We start from the raw sequence: 23,678 nt of genomic DNA on the forward strand, positions 1-23,678 counted from the left end.
CAAAATTCCACCTGCAGGATAAATGATATCCTTTTAAAATGCAATTTAAGAAGCCATTACTTTTTTACAGAAACTGTGGCTCCTCTATGAGAGAGACAATTATAATGTGTACAGGAGAATTTTAGCCTATCATTTAAAAAAATACAGTGTGTAAAAAAAAGGCCACGTAGCAGTCCGTGGGCAGGATGAGTCATCACCCAACTCAAAACTTGCAGCACTTCTAAGCTTCCTCCTACCCGACCCCATCCCCTTCAGCAATGTACCCTGAGTCAGCAAACCTTCCTATTTTGTCAGTTATGAATTCTCACGATGCTTAAATGAACTTATGCAAAATGCTGCAACACTTTTAGTACTAACATTTGTCATTAGAACATGTGCTTTTTTCCTATTGCAAAATTAACTGATCTTCAATCTTCTCTGGATTCCTTCTTAATCACAGAAAGTAGCAAACACTTTTAATCCTCTTTTGCAAATAAATGAACTGCAAAATATGGTGATATATAATGGTTTTTCTAAATAATTCTCCATTTCCCAGAGTTTTTTTCTGAACAGTAATACTTAGGTGATTAAAACGTATCCTGCTCAAATCTGGCATATTTCCTACATGACTGCAATTACTGAATTTAGGACACCAATAAGCAATTTTACCAAGTTTCACAAGGCAATTCTTATTAAGTGATGTAACACATATATGGAAAAGGACTCCACGCTCCTTGGCACATGTAAACACGTTTGAACAACGACCCGTTAAAGAAGTGTAAAGTCTCTGCCACCCAATTAGAAATTATATTTCAAACATAAATATCTGACATTGCTAAGAAGAAACTCTAGAGGCAGTTCCCTTTCAGGGCCCAGTCCTGTTTGGTCCCTTCATTCTTCTAGCTCAGAACACTCATTCTTCTAGTCAGACCATCTCAGTTTCCCAACGTTAGAGAGAATGTGTCCAATCAGAACTTTAAATGACACGGCTAGGGCTTCCCTGGTGGCGCAGTGGTTGAGAGTCCGCCTGCCGATGCAGGGGACACGGGTTCGTGCCCCGGTCCGGGAAGATCCCACATGCGGCGGAGCGGCTGGGCCCGTGAGCCATGGCCGCTGAGCCTGCGCGTCCGGAGCCTGTGCCCCGCAACGGAAGAGGCCACAACAGTGAGAGGCCCGCGTACCGAAAAAGGGGAAAAAAAAAAAAAAATGACACGGCTAGACAAATCAAACAATCAGAAAACTACTCTGAAGCTGTTTTCGCTCCATTTTGTCCCCTGTTAATTTTTGTTTCCCTTGACAAACCATCTTGTACCTGCAAAAAAGTTAACACTCAGACTGACTTTGGGGAGCATTTTTAGCATTGAAGGAAAGAACATGAATTTTGCTGCAAATGCTGTAGGCTTCTAATTCCACCTCACCAGTTTCCCTTTACTGGACCTTTTCCAATGAGCGAGCAAAGGAAAAAATAAAACAGGAAAGGAATCAAAAATATCCTGCTCCGGGGCGCTCCCACATAACACCTGAACCAGTCTTACTAAGCCAAGGAACAAAAGGCGGCCAAAACGCCCTTAGTTTTCAACGCACCTCACCAAGTCAGGGAAAAATGCACAGCGGAGCGAGGAGGCCCCTTTTCAGTAAACTGACAAAACAAGTTTTCATTTGGGGACCTTCATGGACCACCACCGCTCCACGTCCCGAACGCAGCTCAGGCAAGGGTGTAGTAGAGGAGGAGGAAATTAGGAATTCCGATTCAGACGACTTTTTCTGTACCTCCTTTACGGCCACACTCAACTCAGGCAGAGGACTTCAGGGCTCTGAGCCGAGCCGGGTGAGCGGCGCGCTACGCAATTTGCCGAGTGCACTGGAGACTTTGCCCGGCCGGAGTCAGCTGAGGCCGAGTCACCCGAGTGGGATGGGGGAGGAGACGCGGGAGCATTTCGAAAGGCAGCGTGCCAGGAAGGCGAGACTCCGCGCCACCTCACGCTCCCGGGGCGGGCCGCCCTTCCCGGCCGCCGCCCCGGGCCCGCCGGCGGGGCCGGGCCGGGCTTCGAACCCGCTGACCCGGGTGCGGGCGGCGGTGCGGTAGCCAGAAAGCGGGGCCCCGGGGCGGGCAGTCGCGGCCGGGCCCGGAACCGCGGCCGGCGAGGGGCGTGCCGGGTGGGAGGGGCGCGCCGGTCGCACTGCCGGCCCCACGCGGGGACCCCGGCCCGCCGCCCGCCGGCCCGCGCCGGCCAGGCCCGAGTTAGCGAGCCGGCGGGCGGGCCGGGGGCGGGCGGGAGACGGAACAAAAGCGCCTTTGTTGAGCGGCTGCAGCCGGAGGGTCACACACAATGGAGGGAGCCGGCTCCGCCGCCGCCGCGGGGCCCGCCGCGGCGCCCTCCTGAGCAGCCCCGCCGGCGCGCCCTGCACACGTACACACACATACTCACGGGACTTCTCCGACTCATCGAGGGAGTGCGAGGCCCACGGACAGCCCCCTGCGTCGGCTCAGGTCTCCGGCTGTGCTGGCGGCAGCGGCGTCTCCGAGGCTCTCGCTTTGCCGCAGTCGCCGCCATGTAACCCCGACCCGCGAGAGAGGGCGAGGAAGGGGGCGGGGTTTCCAGGAGCCACGCCCTCTCACGTCACAGGCTCACTCCACGGGTGCCCCCGCCCCCGCCCCTACCCCAGACCAGCCCCGCGCGCCGGCCGGCGCCGGAATTTCCAACGTCGGTGTTTGGGTTCCGCGTGGTGCAGGGGCTGCAGGAGAGGCACGCGGGCTCGTCAGGCGTCTCGCGTGGGGTGGGATGGGGTGGGGTGGGGTGGGCTGGACTGGGCCAGGCCGGGGGGCTGGCGTGGAGGTAAACAGACGGGCCCTCTTCGCTCTACGTGCCCCAGCATTAGAGGGCGAAGTGACCAAACTCTTTGCGAGCGTTTACTGCGTACCTACTACGTGCAAGGTACTGGACAACCTAGAGGAATAGGCCATTGTCCCCGTCTCCGGGGAACTGGGAGGATGGACCCGAAGATATATGGGCTAGAAAACAGCAGCCATCGAACAAGGCAAACCGTTAAAGGTCAGGTGCTAAGGAAGGCTTCTAAATGAGGTTGCCACTGGTGACCTTTCAGCTAAATGAGGAGCCCATGAAACCAGAGGAGGTGAGGGGATGGCTGTTCCTTCGGAGGGAACAGAATGAGCAAAGACAGGGAAGATGAGAGCACCTGGCTTGTTGCAGGAACTGGGACTAGGCCAGTTTGAGGGAAGTGTAGAATTTGAGCAGGAATGTACTGTGAGATAAGTGGGAAACGTAGATTGGTGCCTTCTTGGGCTCACTTGGACGAAAAGCAAGCTTATTTTATCCATCATGGCTTACTGAATCCGAGAAGCCATCTAGTGTTTATGTGAATTGTATGTAGGTATTTATAAAATTAGAGACGCAGGTCAACATATTTTTTCAATGACTTATTCACCATTCCTGATGAGAACCAAACGTTTGGCAGCCCTTTATCCATTATTATGCGCATGCTGAAGCTTCAAGCACGAGGCAAAGACCACTTCAAAGGTAACATAGTGGCTTGAAATTAAGTGGTTGGGATGGAGTTTGAATGTTTTATATTTTTTATATTTAAAACAATACCATCTGAATACCAGGTGTGGAGGGCACAGTGAGTAGACAAAACCAAGAGAAAGGGGAAGGTTGTCCTAACCACAGGATTTCTTATTTCTGGATGCAGCCTTTCTGCAACAAGAGCTCCTTCCCTGTGACCGTTGTACATCCCTGCAGCCCCTGCTCTAGGCTCCCCTGAGATTCCTAAGACATCTTTTCCTCCCCCATCCATCAATGTTTGATCACTAGGAGGAGGGGGTAGAGGATAAGTACTGTGCCTTCGCTCAAGGAGGTTATAATGTGTCAGCTCTTAACTTCCATCAAAGACCACGAAAATAACCTGTTGATCAAGCAAAGACAAATGTATTACAGGAGGTAAGAGAAACCACTGTGTTGACAGTCTTAGTAGCATCTCAAAGAGGGAGGTCAAGAGTGGGATGGTTTCAGAGGGTCAGGATTAATTTAAGACAGGTCTTTCAATGAAAGCATGATTGAGATGGGACTAAATTTGTTATATAATCTTTTAGGATTAGTAGACACAAGGAGGGAGAGAGTTTTGAAGCAAACCTAGAAAAGTCAACAATGGTTTGATAAACGCAAGAGTAATTTTGTTGAGAAGGGGCTGTTTACCCTGATGAAGGCTAGGTCGGTTGTAGTCTGTTGTTCAGTCAAATGGACTTTGAGGAAGGTCTTGAAACTGCAATAAAGTTACTTGCAACTTCATTTTTTCAGACAAGAATTTCTTGGGATTGAAGTCATGTTTATGCAGATGTTAGGGTTGTAAAGTCATGTTGAGGTAGTCGGTTTTAGTTCTTAATCCTATTGTGCGGCTGTAAGTAGTCTTAAGTTCTCAGTTTTTCAAACTGCCATACACAGTGAAATCATTTTGGTGGATTATGATCTGCATTTTTTTCTTAATGAAATAGAGAAAATAAAACCAAACTAGAGACCATAGTCTATAACAAAGGGTAAACACTTTTGTGAAACTTTTGTTTTGGTTATGTATCATATTCCAACAAATCTAAAATGTCATCAATTATGACAGACCGTTATTTTATGTACTATGAAGAAAGCGAAAACTATCAAAATAATGATACCCTATTGCTACATCCTGATCTCAGAGATATTAAAATGGAGGAAGTACTTCTTAAAATTGTTGAACTATAAGGTATCTATAAATGTGCCAGTTGGATTACAGTGGCACTGTTTATTGCTCATTATTGCTATGAGCTATGTTATTGTTAAAAAGAGTTTGAAAGCCACTGTTGTAGTGGAAGAATGCAGGAAAGGAACAGGTAAAGTACACCATAAGGCAGCTTGAGATTAGTGCGTCCCGAACAGAGATGCAAATTACCTGCTCTTGTTGGAAGGAACAATTCATAAAGGACTGGGAACATCAGGAAAGTTCCAACAAGAAGACAGAGCATTTGAGCTGGGCTTGATTCCATCAGGAAGTATGAGGAAAAAAGAAATTTCAGGATGAGAGGGCAGAGTGTACAAAGTCATGAATGTGCTGGGCACACTTTGGTAAAAAGTCTTACAGGCCTGGGGGAATGAAGGCAAGTTAGCACCAGTTGAGAAAGCCTTATTTGGATGCCAGAACTTTTGGATTTATGCTAAAGGCAGAAGGAGAGGAATTTAGATGATTCACCTAGTATTTTAGAGTGATAATTCTGCTATGAATGGGAAGGGTAGATTAGATGAGCAAGAGGTTGGCAACAGGAAGAGGGCAGGAGGATCCATTGTTGTTTTCTGCTCTGTACCCAGTCTGCTTTACACTGGTAACAATACTCTAATGTCCTTTAAGGAGCCCTTTCCTGTATAAGTCAGAATTCTTTTTGTTACAGTGGCAGAAAACCCAATCCAAACTCTGGTTTAAGCATGAGAGAAAGTGAGAGAATGTGTCTCGATTGGGCACAGAATGGGGATGACAATACAAGTGATACTCTTGGAGCCAGATCAACTGGACTCCATGAGGGGAAAGTCTTGAATTACCCAGTTGCTCCCATTTTGCCTATTTGAGTTTAAATTCCCTCATTAGACTACTTATTTTATCTTTTTCCATTCTGATGACCATCTTCCCATGAAAATAAACTGTCAATATCTTGATTTTCAAGATGAAGGGAAAAGCGGATTTTAGAAATAAGACCACTAAGCTTGATGCCAATTCCTGGAAATTTTCTAATGTAAATCATTGAACATGATATGTTAGGGAAAATATAACAGTTAATAGGAGTCATCATGGATTCTTGTCAAGTAAATCATGACAAAGAAATACCACTTCCTTTCTTGATAGGATTATTACATTACTAAACAAAGATGTTGGTCATTTCAAAAAGTCAAGACACTTTTGTGGATAAGATTGAGAAATATGGGTTTAGATAATTGCAGAGAATTGATTCAAAGAGTGCTAATTACTGGAGTGACATTAATCTTGAGGCCTCAAATTCTCAAGAAGAGCAATGCAGATTTGTCCTCCTTTGTCCAGACCTGAGCAATATTTTTATCAATGTTTTGAGTTAAGATATCAAATTTGAGGAAGATATAGAACTCAGATCAGAATATGATGACAGAATAGTTATTCAAAATCATGATTTTTCTTTTAAAGAAGATGACATTTGGCTGCAATAAATACAAAGTGTAGTATCTTTGTTCAGAAAAATCATTTGAAAGGGGCCAGGATTTGGGGAACAGCTTGACCTGATAATGTAACTATAAGTTACAGATATTCATGCAGTGTGAGCTGTCACCAAACAACTAACAAAATGTAGACTGTGTTAATGCAAAACAGTGTTCAGTTCACGGGGGCACCAGACCTATGCTATTCAGCTCAGGATTTCTGAACTCATGTGTTCAAATATAGATACCACATAAAAAGAGCTACCTTGCATAACAAATCAGAATTCATTAGGAAGAGACATCTAGGAAGAGTGTGGAAACCATTTTTTCTCTGAAGAAAAGATGAGGGAATTGGGTCTGCTTAACGTGCAGAAAAGCAATTTGCTGAAGGGTTGTTATGCAGAGAAGAGAGTAGATTTATTCCATGTTGCACTGGAGTTCAAATCTAAGACCACCAGGAGGGCTATTACAGAGAGAAAGATTTTGAATCAGTGTAAGAAAGGACAGTTTTGGATATTGGAACTGAGCTACAGTGGACAGGACCTCCTGGTGAAGAGCGCTACATCACTGGAAGCATTCAGTCAGAAAACAATGGCCACCTGTCAGGGATGCTATAAAAGAAATTGCTGGGGGGAGGAGGGACCTGCAAAGAGGTGATAACATCCGAGGTCTTCTCTAACTATTGATAGAAGCTTCTATGTGTTGATGTTTATACTCTCAATTTAAAATGATTGCATTCCTAGACATGGTTTCTAAAAGAACACATTGTAATTTGATTTGTAAACAAAAGAACTTTCCACTGAAGAAATTGGTTGCCAAGTACAGTTGATTCTTGTTGTTTGTGGTAGTTATGTTCTGTAAAGTCACTTTGAGCACTGAATTAGTAACTGCTGAACCATTGCTTCTAAGGGAAATACAGGATTACTTTCCTGCAAACCTCTGGTCATGTTTTCACCAACCGGTCAATACATAACCTTGTTTTATGTGTGCTTCTTTAAAGACATCTTATTTAATATATGTTGTTGATTCATTAACATTGAACTCTGACCAATAGCACTGTAACTCATGCTGAATGAAGCTTATCTAACACATACTTTCTCCGAAAGGCATATCACAGCTTTCTTACATTTATAGCCAGCACATCAGAACTATGCTTGGGGACCATTTTAAACAGCTAAATCACCAACAAAAAAGCAAAAAATGCAAAAAACATGGTGCTAACTAGACCACAGAAAGGACATTTGTTTATAATGTGAGAGTTGAAACAAGAAGGCAGAGTGTTGCCTCGTTCAACCTCAGTGGGAACATACACAGAGGGCAACAATTTTTTCACCACTCTGCATGTCAGAAATGCTGTGAGTATTGATTTAGGGGTTCCAAATAAATTTTAGCAAGTAGGCAAATTCGCAAGCAATCTGCGAATAATGAGGATTGACTGTAGTTAAAGATTATGAAGAGAATGTTTTCAGTCAAGATCCAGTGAAGCTGTATCTAAAGTTCAATGAGAGGCAGATCACATGAAGGTTTTTTGAAGCGAGAGACACCTGTAAAGGAAGATCAAGGGTCCTACATTTAACGTGATGGGGCAGCAAAGAGCTTACTCCTTGGGAGAATGGTAATAGCATTTATCAAGTAACGTGTTTCAGGTAAACACTTTGTAAACATTATTTCATTCTCTTAGGCTATGGTAAATAGGATTTTGTAGGAAAGCTGCAATAAACTACTTAAATTTTTTAGACAAAACCTGGCTTTCCTTGTAACAAAATCTCTGAAACAATCTGTACACGTACTTTTTATTTATTTATTTATTTATTTTTGGCTGCGTGGGTCTTCGTTGCTGTGCACGAGCTTTCTCTAGTTGTGGCGAGCAGGGGCAACTGTTCATTGCGGCGCACATGCTTCTCCGCGCGAGCTCTAGAGTGCAGGCTCAGTAGTTGTGGCGCACAGGCTCCGAGGCACGTGGGATCTTGCCGGACAGGATCTTCCCGTGTCCTGCACTGGCAGGCGGGTTCTTAACCACCTCGCCACCAGGGAAGTCCCTTCACTTTCTTTTTGAACAATGGTTATATAACTAAATATGTAAATGTACTGGGAAATACCTATTGGGGTAATTTTACAAAAATAGCAAGTAATCAAAGGATCCTCCCTGTAATTTATCTGCCTTGAAAGTCAGTATTTTGTGGAAGTCGGATAAATTTGTAGAAATGGTAGAATTAAACGACTAATACAATAGTTGTAGCTCCCGCCTGCCATACACACACCTACACGCATACTTTTTAAGAGGAGCAGAGAGATGGTGACACTCTTGGCTTTAGGGAAATATGGTCCAAAGGTTTTCTTATTTTCACTCTGTCCATCTTCCTCCTATCTTGAGAGCCCCATTAGCGTAAGGAGAACAGATGCTCCTGAGTTCTGGAGATAGTCCGTATTTTTGAAACTTGAACGCTTGAGACCACAGTCTTCTATAAACATCCTCAGTTTTTGAGAACAACCTGGGCCTCCAGCACATGACCAATGCAAATAAAAGATTAGACAAGGTGTTCCATAGCCCATCCACAGAGTGATAAATATTTTGAGTTGCGGAGGCAAAGCAGCTTTCAGTACACAAGGTCATTTCCCCTCCTTTTTGTACTCCAAAATAGTCAAGCTATCTGTCATTTGGGGAAGAAGGTAATCACTATCTGTTAACTCTAAGTAAACATGCTGAAGGTGTGTTTACATTGGTTATTCTGAGTGCTCAAGTTATCAACCAGTATATAATATGGTGCAGTAGGTCTACCTTCCACAATGTGATCTCCTTCTATTTGACATATTTTGCCAGCTGGCAGTTACCACCACTGGAAGAAACTTCCCTGAAGATGTCATCCCCAGAGACCAGTACCCACCTTGAGTCTTTTGTTTGTTTGTTTGTTTGTTTATGGCTGCATTGGGTCTTTGTTGCTGTGCTCGGGCTTCCTCTAGTTTTGGCGAGCAGGGGCTATTCTTCATTGTGGTGCACGGGCTTCTCATTGTGGTGGCTTCTCTTGTTGCAGGACACAGGCTCTAGGCACACGGGCTTCAGTAGTTTCAGCACATGGGCTCAGTAGTTGTGGCTTGTGGGCTCTAGAGAGCAGGCTCAGTAGTTGTAGCGCACGGGCTTAGTTGCTCCACAGCATATGGGATCTTCCCAGACCAGGGATCAAACCCGTGTCCCCTGCATTGGCAGGTGGATTCTTAACCACTGCGCCACCAGGGAAGTCCCACCTCTGGAGTCTTGACTGAAGCCTTCACTGTTTCTAGCAATACCCTAGGAGTGGTATTCTGAAAGGGAAATGGCCAGACCCTCAGGAGGCTTAAGATCCATCTGCCCATCCTGTGTAGCTCTATCCCTGTGAATTCCTACCCTAGGCTACCACAGACCTCCCCCACCTTTGGCCTCCACCCCACCCCATATCCAGGGCATTATGCAGGACCACACGCTCAGAAACACCCCATGCTTGGTTTAATACTCTCCTATTGCCATCTTGAAATTCCTAATAAGTTTATCTTTGAACTCATGTTTTGTAGTGCATTTGGATGGGACAATAGAGTATGCATGTGAGCAGAAGAGAGGCGCAATGGGTGTCCACTGTTCCTTGCCACCCCATTCACATATAGCTTTCTTAGGGCCCCATAAGCACAGAATTCTGGTGGACCCAAAAGGCATTGGAGTTCAGTGAAACAAAGCAAGTGAGTATAAGGTTTGTTACATCTACAACTGAGTAACTGGGGGTGCTGATAGCTCTGAGAGGCCATGCTTTCCACTGGAACCAGAACTTGCTTCAAACGCAGAGAGAAGGCAGTGGCGTTCTAGGAAGCACAAATGATCAAGGAACCCTATTGCATCCTTTCTTGCGTTACTTCCCCATATTAGCCAACAGCCTAGGCCAAAACATTTCTTTTGTCCTTTCAGCCCTTATTTACTCCTCAGTAAGTCAAAGGTAGAGAGTGTTGGTTGAATGTGTGTATCAAGAAATGAAATAATAATCGTTAAGTTAGTTTTCTGCAGTGTTTTCCACTGCTCTGGTGAGAACAAAATATATATGCATGTAGGAGCTGCAACATAGAAATTGTGTCATTTTGGTGATTTCACATAGGAGTTAAATACTCATATTTGTATTTCAAACTCTATTTGCATCTTACAATATAAAAATTAATTATAAAAGTCATGCTGACAACTTAAATTTTTAATTTTTCCTTACTTAAAATATTAGTTATGATTATTGACTATCTAAATTAAACACCATAAGTCAAGAGAGAGAGACCAGAAGAAAGGGAAAAGGCTTTATATTTTGGTACCTTTAGCTCCATCCATTTTTTTTCTACTTTTTGAATAAGAGGCCCCAGAAATTATGTAGCCAGCTTTGAACCCCCCACCCCACCCCCCCAAAGAATCCCAACAGCCCTGCTCCGGAGATGGTGGATCAGGGAAAGACTCCACACCTGACCCCACTGTCTTCACTGACAGAGCTAGGTCAGGAGAGGTGAGAGAGTATCTCTGCCCCATGGACCAGGCATCCAAGGCTGCTGCAGTGCCCAGCTGCCCTCAGGCAGGAGCTGCATTTCCTGTAGTAAACACACTGGCTTCTGCTCATGGAGGTAGGAAGTGGGGGAGGAAGGAAGTCTTTATTCTGCTGCTGGGGCACATTTTCCCATGGAAACAATGCTGTAGGTCACAGTTCTCATCCTCTCATAATCAAGCTGCTTGTGGCCTAAATGGGCTTCTAACAGTCAGCCTGAGGACCTACCAGTATTTGTCACATTGTTTCTCTGGGGAAAATGCATTTTCAGTTTCAAACAACTAAGAAGTCAACTTTTGGGAACATAACTCAGTCATACAGGAACTATCTTTATTTTCTTAGCTCAGAAGAAATGCTGAGAACACAGAGAAGGATGGTGTCTGTAAGACCCAGATAAACAACTCAACATTAACGAGAAGGTTATTAATAGTAATAACTTCACTTTATTCTCTGGGTGGTATGAAGAGTCCAGTCCTAAAGATTTGCAGCTTGAAGAACTTGATTGCAGGTTCACCATGGTTGATTGGTCTCTAGCAACCAACACATACCAACCAAACCCAAGAGACTGCACTATAAACCAGATGCCAATTCATAAAGAACACAAGAAAAGCTGTGCTGAGTTGGACAAAAGATTCGTCTGGTCTGGTATTCTCTGACAATGGCTGTGAATTCTATGTGTTACTGTAAACTCTAGTGTGGGGCATAGTATCTGAATATAGTGTCCTCCCAATAAAATGTTTGTTGAAAACGAAGTGTTTTTGAATATTATAATTGACCTCTATGACATAAACTTCAGAAAGGTAAATAAGAATTTCCTTCAAATATCCACTTATTTACTCCTTTTTTTTTTTTTTTTTTTGCAGTACGCGGGCCTCTCACTGTTGTGGCCTCTCCCCTTGCGGAGCACAGGCTCCGGACGTGCAGGCTCAGCGGCCATGGCTCACGGGCCTAGCCACTCCGCAGCATGTGGGATCTTCCCGGACCGGGGCACGAACCCATGTTCCCTGCATCGGCAGGCGGACTCTCAACAACTGCGCCACCAGGGAAGCCCTTTACTCCTATTTTTAAAGCAACTTTCTTCTTAGGGAATCTGTTTGATTATTTTAGTTGCTCTTTTCTCTCACCTGGTATACTGACTAGGCTCTTTTTTAAGGTTTTGGGGCAGAATTAGATGCTTGACCCCAGGTATAGCTTCATTATCATTTTGTTGAATGTAGGACAAAACAGTGCTTTCAGTTTTGTTTTCCATGTTTTTAGCAAGGAGGCTAAGAACTTGGAAATTATTGCTATATGACTTTAAGAAACAGTCAACAATAACTCATGGTTCTTTTTCTTGAAATAAAACATAGCTCCAAGCTCATCTTTCAAGTGTCCTTCAGACTAACAACCTAAATGCATTATCCAAAATCAGTACAGAATGAAACTAATTTGCCATACTTCTGTCCACTCACATAGCCTTGTTTATTTATCTTCAATTTAGATTGATCTGCTTGGTGATTACTACTCTGGAAAGCTTAAGGACACCTCAGCCTAGTGACTTTTCTTTTTTTTTTGCGTTATGCGGGCCTCTCACTGTTGTGGCCTCTCCCATTGCGGAGCACAGACTCTGGACACGCAGGCTCAGCAGCCATGGCCCATGGGCCCAGCCGCTCCACGGCATGTGGGATCCTCCCGGACCGGCGCATGAACCCGTGTCCCCTCTATCGGCAGGCGGACTCTCAACCACTGCGCCACCAGGGAAGCCCCTGTGACTTTTCTTATATGAGCCCACTTTCAAACAGTCTATGAAAAGTTTTAAGTAAGTCCCCTAGCAGTAATCCTTGAGGACTCTACTCTGAAATCAGAAAAATCCATCTGGTATTGGGGAACCAACAGTAGTCAGCAGACCTGCATACTGGCACCAGTTCTGCCACTTGTTAGGGTACAGGCAAGTCATTTAATCTTATCATAAAAATGCCTCTCCTCCCTTGCAGGTTTGTTCCAAGGATTTCATGAGATAATGTGTGTGAAAGCACTCTGAAAATGCTAAACGACTGTATAAATAAGTGGTGCTATTAATATCTCCACCCAGAAGCTTGCCTGTTTAAACCACGGTTTCCTAAAGTTAAGGCAGCTCTCTCTTTCATTCAATTCATTCCACAGATATTCTTTAAGTGCCTACTTTACCCAACATAGAACTTTGTCCCCATTTTCTGAGTAACTTAGTTAAGCAGGGCTTTTCTTCAACGTTTAGTATGTAAATTTGTAAACACTTTTTTTTTTTTAATGTAGCTTTCACTGTTTCTATGCTTATTTATCCCTCAAAGAATTGTGGTCAAATAGTGAAACATGAGACATGCCGTAGCATGCTGCAAAGGTAGAAGGCCAGAAGAGTCTCTGCCTGCATCTCCCACAGAAAACAGGAGTGTCTTCTATGCAGCCCAGGAGAGACGAAGGGAAAGTTCAGACAGGGTATAGCTGATGGCATAGTGAGAAGGGGAGGAGGAGGAACTGTATATAACTTCTCAGATCCCAACAATCAGTATTATAAGAAATAGATTTACTTACATGAAAGCAGCTTACGGAAATCTCCTTTAGCTGGTGGCCCATTCAGCAAAGAAAAATTTCTTCCAGTTTTAGAAGCTTCTGAAGGTTTATAAATACTGTTTCCAAAGGAAATATAAAAGGCAAGTGATTCTTGGAGAAGAGGAAAAAAGACAGATTTTAAAAAATGATTTAGCTGTACAGCAGGTTATGAAGGAGGGAAAAGGAAGAGATTAAAATGATTCTTTCCCTCCTCCCTCTGTGACTCAGAGATTAATTTTAAAAATAATCTTCATCCCAGTATGGGAAGCTGAGCAAAGACTCACATCTTCACATTCCAAGTTCCATGATGGCCTTGGAGAGGAAAGGAGCAAAAGGAAGAGGGAGGTAGGAAACAGTAACTATTAAAGATAATCTGGAAGAGGCTTTACCTACTCAGAAGAGGTGAGATGAAATTAAAGGCAGGTCTAGCTGTGATGAAATAGGCATTTTCTGTTATCGCCCTATTCTGAAGTATGTTGTATCAGCAAGGATGAAGCCTCAACTTGTCTTTTCATTCTTACCTCCACTACCTCTTCTGGTGATCCATATTTTACTCATTCAAATGAATTTTCATCTTTCAACACCATTCCTCTTTCTTTGTAGCAGCAACAGAAGGCTTTTTTCTAGGTGTTTCCTAAGTCACATTTAATTTATGTAAGCATGTTCATTTTTGTAAAGTTTTTTTAAATTTTGAAAGTATTAAAACTTACAGAAAAGTTGTACACATAGCATAATGAACTTTTTTTTAACTGACTAATTTGAGAGTAAGTTGCTGGCATGACACCTGTGGTGGAAATTGAGATGCATTGACCAGATACCCTTCAAGGAAGGACTTGTTGCTCAACTGTGGGGTCAACAAGCATCTGTCCACTGTCATTCCCTTCAGGGTTGGCCTCATCTGCAGAGAGCTACCTTGCCCAAGGAGATGCCCCTTTCCCAGGTGGCCCAAATCCAAGGACTGATCAAGGGAAGGATAGAGCGGCCTGGCTATTTTGGCCCTGTGCAGGGCAACTTCAATGGGCCATTTCTGCTCAAGAGCTCCCAATGGGGTTAGTTGAGTTTATCAGCCTGTATCTCAGATCAACATCTTCCTCTGCCCAATTCTGTTTTCTTTCCTCCAACCCATAGACATGGATCTCAAGAGCTCGCCTTCATAATTATCCTGAACACTAAAGTCTGTCTCAGAGTCTGCTTCCTGGAAAACCCAAACTGCCACAGTTGGAGCCAGGAGAGATCAAGAAAGCAGATGATAAGATGGGGTTTTGAAGCTGGATCACTACCCGGCTGGTATGAGGACCTCATCACTGGTGATGGATGGAGCACAGATAGTCCTTGGCATAAGGTAACAGTACAGTTACTAACACTTTCACCAGTGGTGAATTGGGATAGTATACTAGTGAAAGAGAATGTATTAGTTGATACCATATATGGAGAAAATAGTAACTATAAGGACAGTGGGATTGGATGGTTATTGCTTAGCTCTATTAAAGCTCTAGGAGAAGAAAACAAAAAGCTAAGAGAGTGGCTAGCAGGCAACTGAAAGCCAAGTATGAAAGCCAGAGGGTCTCTTTGGTAAAGAGGCTTTCATAACCTGCAGAGGGAGTGCAGAGAAGGCTGAGGACCAGACCACACTAAATCATCAGTGTGGCCAAGCTCCAAAGAAGGTTAAACTACTAATAAACTAGGTCTCCTAATCCAAGGACAGGGCTGTTGTTGGGAAAGAATGAGACCCTGACACATGGGATGGAGACATTTGAATTGATGCCCCCCAATATCTTATATTCCCAGGTTCCTTTTGATCCTCTGAGCCTGCAGAAGTGAGCCACCGTTTTCTACTAAGAGCCATACACGCCCCTAACTTGAGACAATGCCAGGGCCTCTTCCTGCAATACAACATGTGTCTCCTCAGGATCGTCCCCCACCAACCCTCCTGTCCACTAAATCTATAACTAGGGTTAAGTGGCAGCATAATCCAGCTGGGGGCATGCTAGGCCTGAGAAGGGAGGAAAGAAACCACATCCCAAAGGAGTGAAAAGATTTAACCAGCATGGATTGCAGGAGGTGGGGGAATACACATGGGACTAGATTCTGAGGGTACTTGATCAAGGGGGATAGAACATAAGATTCAAAAACAATTTGGGTACATTCTCCCAAAATATAAGATTTATACTCTGTCAAAAGACCCCAGGAATTGGTGCAAACTTACTAGTAAGATGGCTCCTATGAAGCATGGAAAAAGTGATGACCCATGCTAAGAGATATCAAAATGCCATAAATGTCTTGGCAGATGGTAGAGGAAAGGATTAAAACACTAAGGGAAATCAAAAATAATAAAATACCTAGGAGTAAATTTAATAAGACATATACACTGAAGACTACAAAACTTTGTTGAAGGAAATGGAAGAAGACCTAAATTAATGGAAAGATATTCCATGTTCATTTATTGGAAGATTAATCTCCAAATTGATCTGTAGATTCAAGGTAATCCCTATCAAAATCCCAGGTGGCTGTTTTGCAGAAATTAACAAACAGATCCAAAAATTCATATGGAAATGTCAGGGACCTCGAAAACCAAAACAATTTTGAAAAAGAACAAAGGTGGAGGGTTCAATTCCCAGTTTCAAAACTGACTACAAAGCTATAAAAACAGTGGGGTACTGGTATAAGGATAGACATGTAGATCAAGGGAATAGAATTGAGGGTCCAGAAATAAACCTACACATTTATGGGCAGTGGATTTTCAACAAGAATGCCAAAAAAATACTATGAAGAAAGAATCGTTTTTTCCAGCAAATGGTGCTATCCACATGCAAAAGAAAGAGTTTGGACACTTATCTCCCAAAATACACAAAAATTAACTTAAAATGAATCATAGTCTTAAATGTAAGAGCTAACACTGTAAAACTCTTAGAAAAAAGTAAGAGTGAATTTTTGTGACCTTGTATCAGGCAATGGTTTCTTAGACATGACACAAAACACAGTCAACCAAAGTTGCACTTCATCAAAATTAAAAGCTTTTGTGCTTCAAAGGACACCACCAAGAAAGTCAAAGACAACCTACAGAATTGGAGAAAATATTTGCAAATCATATTCTGATAACAGTCTAGTATCCAGAATTTATATATATATATGTAAACTTTACTCAACAGTAATGACAAATAACCCAATTTTAAAATAGACAAAAGATTTGAATAGTCATTTCTTTTTTTTTTGAATAGTCATTTCTTTAAAAAAGATATACAGATGGATAACAAGCATATGAAAATATGTTCAATATCAGTAGTCATTACAGAAATGTAAATCAAAACCACAATAAGATACCACTTCACACCAATAGAATGACTATAATAAAAAATTTTTGAAAAGAAAGAAAAAGAAGTGTTGGTGAGGTTGTGGGGAAATTGGAACCCTCATACATTGCTGCTGGGAAGGTAAAATGGTGCAGCCAATTTGGAAAACGGTGTGACAACTGCTGAAAAAGTTAAGCATAAAGTTACCATTAGACCCAGCAATTCCACTCCTATGTATATTCCCCAAAGAAATGAAAACATAACGGCCACACAAAAATTTGTACACAAATGTTTAAGGGAGCATTATTCATAATAACCAAAAGGGGGAAACAACCCAAATGTTCATCAACTGATGAATGGGTAAATGAAATTTGCTATACCTGTACAATGGAATACTGTTCAGTTACAAAAAGGAATGAGGGGGCTTCCCTGGTGGCGCAGTGGTTGGGAGTCTGCCTGTCGATGCAGGGGGCACAGGTTCGTGCCCCGGTCCGGGAGGATCCCGCATGCCATGGAGCGACTGGGCCCGTGGGCCATGGCCGCTGAGCCTGCGCGTCCCGCCACGGGAGAGGCTGCAACGGTGAGGGGCCCACGTGCCGCAAAAAAAAAAAAAGGAATGAGACTGATACATGCTACAACATGGGTGAACCTTGAAAACATTATACTAAGTGAGAGAAGGCAGACAAAATGCCACACATATTGTGTGCTTCCATTTAATGATATGTCCAGAGTAGGCAAATTCATAGAGACATAAAGTAAATTAGTGGTTTCCAGGGGCTGTCAGTAGGGAGAATAAGGAATGACTGCTAACTGACACAGGGTTTCATTTTGGGGTGATGAAACTACTCTAAAATTGTTTGTGGTGATGGTTGCCCAACCTTGTGAACATACTAAAAACCTATAAGTTGTGCACTTCAAAATGGTGAATTTTATGTATGTAATACTATCGCAATTTTTGAAAAAGGACACAGGGAAGTGGGCATGTTGGTATAGCTATACTATGTCAGGCCAGAAAACCCACCAGATGACTCTTCCATAGGAGGACCTGGAGGATACACCATCTACCAAAACAATAAAGAATGTGCTGGTGAAAGGGCACCAGAATCACTATGAAGTTCAGTAGCGGCTCTCTTTTGCAGGCTGGACTGATGATGGTAGGCGATGCTGTTATAAAACTGACTTCCTTATTAGCAATGGAGTTAATACAACCCAGAAATAATTGAACCAGGTGGCGTCACACACGTGTCAGAAACCATGTGGATGCAATTATGATAATAAGCAGCAAGATCAAAGTGGCAACCAGGGGCCCCTGACCTGCAGAGTTATGGAGATAATTAATAAAACATGGTGTCACTTGCTGAAAAGTAGATGGGCAGCCAATAAGGGTACTAATCGGTTTGTACAAGCAAAAGAAAACAAAGAGGGTGTAGGGAATGGAACTATTTGGGAGCAAAGTTTTTGAATAGTATTGAAATTAAGTTGGTATTAATCTGAACAACATTGTTATAAATTAAGATGTTAATCATAATCCCAGCAACCACTAATAACTCAAATATATATATGACAGGGAAATTAAAATGTTACATTGGAAAATATCTTTTTAACACAAAAGATGGCAAAATATAGGAATAGAGGAGCAAAAAAGCTATGGCATATGGAAAAGAAGGCAAAATGGCAGTTGTAAATCCTTCAATATAAAATGACTCAGCCAGTTGATTCCCCCTTGGTCAATGACCACACCATTTCTGGCACAATGGATACTTGAAGGAAGTGGCCATGTGGCAGACATTGAGGCTATCCTGGGCCCATTAGCATGGGTTCCCACTTATCAGTTATTGCCTCTGCCAAATGTCTACCTTGACAGCAAAAGAGATCAATGCTGAGCTCCTGATATGGCACCATTCCTCAAGGAGCCCAACCAACAAGTTGGTGGCAAGTTGACTGAAAGGTAGAATGTTTCGTTCTGACAGGAATGGACAAATATTCTGGGTAAGGATTTTTTTTTTCTTTTTTTAGCGGTACGCGGGCCTCTCACTGTTGCGGCCTCTCCCGTTGTGGAGCACAGGCTTTGGACGCGCAGGCTCAGCGTCCATGGCTCACGGGCCCAGCCGCTCCGCGGCATGTGGGATCTTCCCGGACCGGGGCACGAACCCGTGTCCCCTGTGTCGGCAGGCGGACTCTCAACCACTGCGCCACCAGGGAGGCCCTGGGTAAGGATTTAAAAGTCTTATCTTCAGGCCTCACTCTGGGCTTAAACAATATTTGATCCACCAGCAGAGGACTTCACATAACATTGCATCAGACCAGGGGACCCAATTTACAGTAAAAAGATGTGAGAGTGGACCCATGACAATGGTATCTGCTGATTGTATCACTTACTGCAACACCCTGAAGCTTCTGGCCTGACAGAGTATTGGGGTGCCATGCTGAAGGTATGGCTGACGTGTTAGCTGAGATGCAATGCTCTGTGAGTGCCATCCCCCTGGATACATTAAACACATTGAATCAAAGATCTTTATTTGGTGCTGTGTCCACAACAGGAAGAATACATGGGTCTGAGAAGCAAACTATGGAAGTACGAATAAACCTGCTTATCATTATTCCTAATGACCCAATGGGAAATTTATGCTTCCTGTTCCTGCGATTCAGAACCCTGCAGGGTCAGAGGACCTTGCTTCTAAAAGGGGAATATTTCCACCCAAGGATACAGCAAAAGTCCCTTTGAACTACTAGCTTAAACTTCTGCTGGGTACTTTGGGCTCCTAGTATCCAGGGATGAGTGGGCTGGAAGTAGAGGAATCATCTTAGCAGGGGTATTAACCCTGATCATCAGAAGGACTTAGGTCTGTTGTTATACGATAAGGGTAGGGAAGACTGTTTTAGCACTCGGATGATCTACTTGTGTGCCTCTTGTTATTCTCTTGCCTAGTTGCAATAGTAAATGGATAATGCAGCAAGGACCTGGCGACCAGGAACCCAGACCTCTCTGGGATGTGAATCTAGATCATGACGCCATAAGTCACTGAGGCCAAGAGGAGTGGTAGCTGAGAATGAGAGGAATTTAGAAAGGATGGTTGAGAAAGGAGGCTGTAAGTTTCAATTGCAGCCCCAAGACCAGCTGCAGCAGAGAGGGCTATCGTTTGTTTGTCCTACAAGCCTTCCTCTTCTAAGTTTCCCCAGGAGGAGAGGCTCATCAGAAACCTGAAGAAGCTACTCCTCAATGCGTATGAACAATTAGATCCGGGAGCCGCACAGGGAACGAACGTGGAGATGACCCACTGAGATTTCCCTTTGCAGAGGGACTTCTTGTCCCAGCTACTTGGGGCACTGTCAGCAGACAGCCTTTAGGCTTTTGGCAGCAGAGAGCTGCCTTATCAGAGCTCACACCCCTTTGGAGACAGCTTACATCCATTAACTGATCAAGGCGTGGTTTTAAAGCCCAGCCATTTCAGCCTGGTTTGGCACAATGCTGAAGGACCGTTTCAGCCCCAAAGCTCCTCATGGGGTCAGTTCAGGCTACTGGGCTTTCCTTATATGCAGCCTGCTTTTCCTTCCGTCTAAGCCTGCTTCCTTCTCTTCTATTCCACAGGTGTCGATCCCAAAGGCACTCCCTGATAAACATCCTGGACACTAAACTCTGACTCAGAGTCTTCTTCCTGCAGAGCCTGAACTGTGAAAATGCCCTGTTATCACAAATACTTTTAGTATGTATATTTTACTAGTGAATATTCATCTAGATAACCCCAGTACAATATCGAAATCAGGAATTTAACATTGGTATGTTACTGTATGATCCTCATACCCCATTCAAATTTTGTCAATGGTCACAGTAATGTCCTCTGCCCAGAAATTGTGCGTTGTATTTAGCTGTCTCTTCAGTCTTCAATTTTGAACGGTTCCCTAGTCTTTGCTTTACTTTCATGACCTTGATACTCTTTAAGATTACGGCCACTTATTTTTGTAGAATGTCCCTCAGTCTGGGTTTGTCTGAGGTTTTGTGATGACTAAATATAGGTTATCTTTGGTGGAACGATTAGAGAAGTGATGCCATGTTCTCACTGTATCCTATTAGGTGGCACATGACTTCAGTTTGTCGTGTCACTGGTGATGCTAACTTGATTAAGGTGGCATCTGCCTTGTAATTAAGTATTTTGTGGGGAAGTACTTTGAGGCTATGTAAATATCCCATTCTTCATAATACTTCCTAGTTATTCTTTTTAAAATTTATTAGCCAAGGAATTCCTATTTTATTCAGTGGACAGTAACCCATTACTGTCGTTATTTTGACACTTAGACTGTTCCACATTTGGTCACTGGGCGCCTCTTCAAGTTGGCTTCTTTATTCTCTTAACATAACTCCATCATTCTTTTGCACTTCCTTGCTTGCTGCATGAGATAGTCCAAGCTTATTTTGTACTTTTCCTGCTCCAGCCCTGGAATCAGCCATTTCTCCAAGGAGCTCTGGTTCCTTCTGGCAGAGAATGGCATTCAGAAACTAAGATCTTGGCGTTAGATGTGCTCATTGCTATTGAGGTATCAACTGTTCTTAGGCCCTTTCAGCAGACAGATCTAGGGAATATATGAAATATATGTATGTATATGTATATATGTATTTATGTATATAAATTTACATTTATGTTTACACAAACACATTTTACATCTATATTTCCATATCTATATATATTCAAAATCATGAGTTCACGCTGATACCTCCAATTTCAATCCAATACCAACTAGTTCATTCTAGTTTTTTCATTATTCATATATGTAACTACCATCTCTACCAGTAACAAATGTAACTCCCATTATCCTTAGTATGACTATTATATTTCATCAGTCCTTCTGTGCATAAATAATCTCCTGTGATTACCCCTTCCCCCTGTGTGGACACCTCCTCACCTTGCACTGGGCTGCTGCTCTGCCTTGGGCTCCAATGCTTGGGCTTGCTTGGGCTCCAATGCCCCAAGCTGGACCATCCCCTGCACAGTCACCTTCCTCACCCTGGTCTGACTCTGACACCCTGTGCCAGATGGCCTTCCTTCAATGGATGGCCTCCTTACCCAGCTTGATCTCTGCACCCACACTAGGCCTCCTTTCTTCCTCTCCCTTCCCCCTTCCCCATGTGGATAGCTATCTTACCCTCATTGGGTTCCAACGCCTGGCAACCACAGGCTAACCCTCTGCAGGGACTCCATTCTCACTATGCTCAGGATACCACACCGGTCTCCCTCTCCGTGGGGGGGACACGCTCCTCATCCCAGTCAGGCCACCCTCCACACAGACGCCCTTCTCACCTGTCTTGGGCTTTGACACCTGCACCTGGCTGACCTTTTACCCAGATGCCCTCCTCACACCTTTCAGCCACCACAGTTCCACACCCCCACCAAGGACACCAACCTTGCTTGGCTCCATGAATTGACTTTTGGCCTGATTTGTACAGAAAGGAGAGGGAAGAGGATGGGAAGGTAGAGGAAGAAGTGGCAGACCATTAATTCATTCTTTGAAGTTCATTTTTTTAAAGTTTTATTCTATTTATTTATTTTTTGGCCATGCCGCGTGGCTTGTGGGATCTTAGTTCCCCGACCGGAGGTTGAACTGCACCCTCAGCAGTGAATGCATGGAGTCCTAACCACTGGGCCACCAGGGAATTCCCTAAAGTTCATTTTTAATAGAATCATTTTTCTGATATTCACTTCCAGTTTGGTTTGGGGCTCGATTTATTTCTTTTTTTCTTTTTCTTTTTTCTGACTAGATTTATTTCTGACGTCATGTCTGTTAAATTCATGTTTGCCAAAAGAGCCAAAGCTGCCTGCTCAGCCCATTCCTTATCTGTGATGGCCACCATCTCCTCTACCAGAACAAGATGGCTCACACAGGTCAATACACAACAGGTTGCTCACCATTCTTTTCAGTGGGGTTTTTGGGATAATATAGATATGGTTGTGCATATTTAGAAAAAGGGTATCTTGCTTTAATACTTCCAATTTCTTTTCCCTGTTTCCTTTTTTTCTCTTCCTATCAAAACTGTTAATCTTGCTAGGTCAGTTTAAATAGAACCTCAGTTGCCTCTAAATTTCCTAGACTTTTTCCCATAGGAAGATACTTCAAAGGTATCTCCAGATCCCAATAAGAATGGATTATTTGCTATTCTTCAAATATGCCCTCGGCTGTTCTACGTGTGAGCCTTTATTCATGCTGGTGCTTCTGCCTGGTCTGTCATCTCATTGCTTCTCCAAAGGTCAAAGCCCTACATCCTGCAAAGTACACTTCATGTGCTACCTCCTACCAAAGTCTTTGTAAATATCCCCACCTCTGGACCCCAATAGAACTTTGTATGTATTTATGACATAGATCCTGTTCTGACATATTATCATTGCTGGGAGACAGGAAACTTGTTCCTTAGGTACAGGTACCATTCTTTTTCATTTATTTTCTCCCTGGAGGCCTTGCACATAGTAGAGACTACACATGTTTGTTGGATTGAAACATAATCAAGGTTTCTATACTTTATATTAATTTTTCTTTTTACATAGTATACTCTTCAAAACAATTAAACTCCCTAGTAGTTTTTTCTGGCATGAGACCTAAATTTTTTCCCTCATAGAAGAGAATGATATTTAGTTTTACCATCCAAAGGACAAGAAAGTTAATGTGTTTATCTTTTTCCAATATGATGCAATAGGTTGTATTAGTATACCAAGAGGTACAATCTAATCTCAAAGCAAATTCATATTTGCCTATGCAAGCCTATATTTTTGTCCTGCCCAAATGGTACACCATTTTGACTTTTGAAATTATTAAATATTGACATTGTCCTAGAACATATGCATTACTTTGCATAGTGAATAAAATCATATTTTCACCTGCAGAGAGATGGCCCCAATTCCTCACTCCCCACAGGAATTATGTAACTACAGTAGGAGACCGACCTGCTTCTTTTGTGTTGGTCTTAGCCTGGATTCTCATAATCTGTTCCGAAGTAGGGCAGTATCAAAAATCTAGGCTGCTTTGTCATATTTTTTTCTCCATTTAACTGTTTATTGCAAGGCCAATCATTAGATTGTAAACTCTTTGACTTGGAGTTGTCTTCCAAGTCTTTTGTA

The 23,678-nt window shown here is 43.1% G+C and overlaps 1 protein-coding gene and 1 long non-coding RNA gene across 3 annotated transcripts in view; one reads left to right on the top strand and one right to left on the bottom strand.

Annotated features, from left to right (window-relative positions):
• MAPK6 (mitogen-activated protein kinase 6) overlaps window positions 1-2,554 on the bottom strand; it is a 35,590-nt gene extending 33,036 nt beyond the window's left edge. Inside the window, exon 1 of one of the 2 annotated variants that reach the window (XM_079914874.1) lies at window positions 2,409-2,554. The gene's annotated coding sequence lies outside the window, so the exon portion shown is untranslated. Of the gene's footprint in view, window positions 1-1,563; window positions 2,091-2,408 lie in introns of those variants that run through there. The other variant, XM_079914875.1, reaches the window with a different exon arrangement.
• A 261-nt stretch (window positions 2,555-2,815) lies between these two features.
• Window positions 2,816-23,151, top strand: LOC307182184. Its single transcript, XR_013827144.1, has 4 exons — window positions 2,816-3,518; window positions 11,584-14,627; window positions 20,165-20,279; window positions 22,328-23,151. It is a non-coding gene; the product is annotated as an uncharacterized lncRNA (long non-coding RNA).
• The last annotated feature ends 527 nt before the right edge of the window (window positions 23,152-23,678 follow it).

Source organism: Stenella coeruleoalba, assembly GCF_951394435.1.
Source record: "Stenella coeruleoalba genome assembly, chromosome: 2".
Lineage (NCBI taxonomy): Eukaryota > Metazoa > Chordata > Mammalia > Artiodactyla > Delphinidae > Stenella > Stenella coeruleoalba.